Source organism: Rhinopithecus bieti, unplaced genomic scaffold (genome assembly GCF_001698545.2).
Source record: "Rhinopithecus bieti isolate Rb0 unplaced genomic scaffold, ASM169854v2 scaffold_59971, whole genome shotgun sequence".
Taxonomy (NCBI): Eukaryota; Metazoa; Chordata; class Mammalia; order Primates; family Cercopithecidae; genus Rhinopithecus; species Rhinopithecus bieti.
Genome location: NW_016823028.1, coordinates 212,546 through 215,624, shown reverse-complemented (window position 1 = coordinate 215,624; position 3,079 = coordinate 212,546).

Here is a 3,079-nt window from a genome sequence, read left to right as displayed (position 1 = left end):
GCCTCCCAAAGTGTTGTGATTACTGGCGTGAGCCACCGAGCCCGGCCAAAAAGAAACTTCTTTATGATTGTTACTTGAGACTATTAAAAAGCTTGAAGCTTTAGAAAATTGATAAAATTTACTGTGTTTTCTTCAGATTGATGGCTACTTCCTGTATCTACCCCAAATGACAAAATGTCACTGATTTATATATTTTATGCTCTGTGTAAAAATTTAGTAATTTGCATGTGTCATCTTCCTCTATCCCATTTCCTCTGTCAGGGCTGGGATTTGTTTTCCAAACTACATGTGAATTGTCTTTTTTTTTTTTCTTTTGACGGAGTGTCGCTCTGTCTCCCAGGCTGTAGAGCAGTGGTGCGATTTTGGCTTGCTAAAACATTCCCCTCCCAAGTTAAAGCGATTCTCTTGTCTCAGCCTCTGGAGTAGCTGGGATTACAGGCGTACGCCACCATGCCTGGCTAATTTGTGTATTTTTAGTAGAGACGGGTTTCATTGTGTTGGCCAGACTAGTCCCAAACTGAGGTGATCTGCCCACCTCAGCCTCCCAGAGTGCTGGGATTACAGGCATGAGCCACCACGCCTAGGCATTTTTAGTTTTAATTAAGTTGTTTTTTTTTTTCTAGCCTATTTCTAAACTCCTATCCATTGTGAGGGTTAAAAGTCTCCTCCCATTTCTAATTACGTGAAGTCCGTAGATATCACATACAAACTAGACTTCTCAAACTCATGCTTTCACCCGTTATTCTGAAAGACGGTGATCCATATGGACCCAAAGGATAACAAAAGTTTTATGGCTACATTTAAAGCAAATTCAATTTTATTTTTTTAATGCAAATTTGAGGGAAATATGTGAAACACCTAAAGGTAAGGTCTCTGATTCAGTTGTATACTTTTTTCCTAACTTAAACCACATGGTGAACTTAAATAAGATAGGAGATATATATATATATATATATCCATACATATATCTCACATATATATCAAACTAAAAGCAGAAACTAGGCAAAATTCATCACAAAATCAGACATGCAGTTTTGTTGTGGTCTTCAATTTCTTTTACATGATTGCATTTTATTACATAAAATATATTTCACCAGAAAATTATTGACCTTGTAATGAATATTATTTGAAACTCTAGAAAAGTGTAGATATTTAGATATTTAGTCACTTTGAAAGCATACTGATAAGGAATACTTTATCATCATTAAGAGACATTAGTACACATATACATGGTTCAAGACCCAGGGCTAAGCATATACTATGTAAAAGGCACAAAATGACTCTTATTTTAAAATGCTGGTAAAATAATTTGACACTAGTTCTAGTGTCAAACTATTCTGAATTTGTACTTGAGCAAATTATATAAATTCACTGAACTTCAGTTTCTGTATCTGTAACAAGTAAAGATAATACTGGCTGCAAGAAGTTACTATGTAAGTAGATAAAGTAATGTATTAAATATATAGCTGCTAGCACAGAGCAGGAACTGAAGAACTGATGGTTTCCTTCCCCTTCACTGGGCCTCACCAATCAGTTGAGGAAACAGAGTATATATACTACATGTAAATAATAAAACATAGCAGTCAGCATAGACAAAGAGTCATGTGAATAGTATTGGTAACTGACAAAACAAGAGTTCAGAGGAAATTTTCAGGACTGGCGTCAAAAGATGCTTCTTGGGGAACACAGGCTTTGGTCCAGAAATTAAAGGAAAACTATTAGAAAATAGAAACACAGTTGGTATGATCTTCCAGATGCAACCCATTTATTTAATAGGCAGGACTTGGTGGAGAGCCAACAAGAAAGCTTATTCTTTATCACCACATTTTAATACATAAAACGACTCTGCTAGATCTTCCTTTACTGTCTTCTTGATCTCATGGGGATTTTATAGTCTTTCCAGCCACATTTGTTTAGTCAGAATAGTCTCATTTTAGAGGTAATTATATCTATTCATTTTTTATTTTAATGGTCATAGATTTAGGGGTTTTGATACATAGACACATTGCATAGTAGTGAAGTATGTACTTTTAATATAACCATCATACAAACAGTGTACATTGTACTAATTAGGTTATTTCTCATCCCTCACATTTCTCCCACCCTTTCACCTTTCCAAGCCTGTATTATTCCTCTCTCTATGTCCATATGTACACAACACTGAGCTTTGATTTGTGAGAAAATGCAACATTTGACAAACTGTTTCTGAATTATTTTACTTAAAACAATGGCCTCAGAAAGTGAGTGAGAAAGAGATTTTAAGAAATTGGCTTATATTATTATGGGTGCTGCCAGGTCTGAAATGTGCTGGGGGGACCAGCAGGCTGGAAACTCTTGCAAGAATCGATATTGTAGTCTTGAATACAAAGGCAGTCTGGAGGCAGAATTAGTTCATATTCAGGTCTTTTCTCATAAAGCCTTTAACAGATTGGATAAGACCCAGTCACATTATGGGAGGTAATTTGCTTTACTCAATATCTTATTGAAATGTTAATCATATCTGAAAAGAAATGTTTTCACAGCAACATCTGAACTAGTGTTTGACCAAAAAACTGGGTACCAGGACTCCCCTAATTAACATATAAAATTAATTATCACTCTTCCTAAAAGCTGCAGCTTTTGTATAAAATTAATAAATTATAAATAAATATATTAATTTATACCTTTAAAAGAAAAAAAACAATGGCCTCTAATTCCATTTATGTTGCTGCAAAAGACATAATTTCATTCTTTTTTATGGTTGAGTAATATTCCATGATGTGTGTATATATATATACACATACATATGCATATACATATATTATACGTGTGTGTATATATATATGTCTGTGTGTGTATATATAAAATTTTCTTTTTCCAATCATCCATTGATGGACACTTATTTTGATTCCATATCTTTGCTATTGTGAATAGTGTTGTGGTAAACATATGAGTGCCGGTATCTTTTTCATATAATGATTTCTTTTCCTTTAAGTAGATGCCCAGTAGTGAGATTGTTGGGTGGAATGGTAGTTCTATTTTCAGTTCTTAGAAAAATCTCCATACTGTTTTCAATGGATGTACTTCACCACCAACAGTG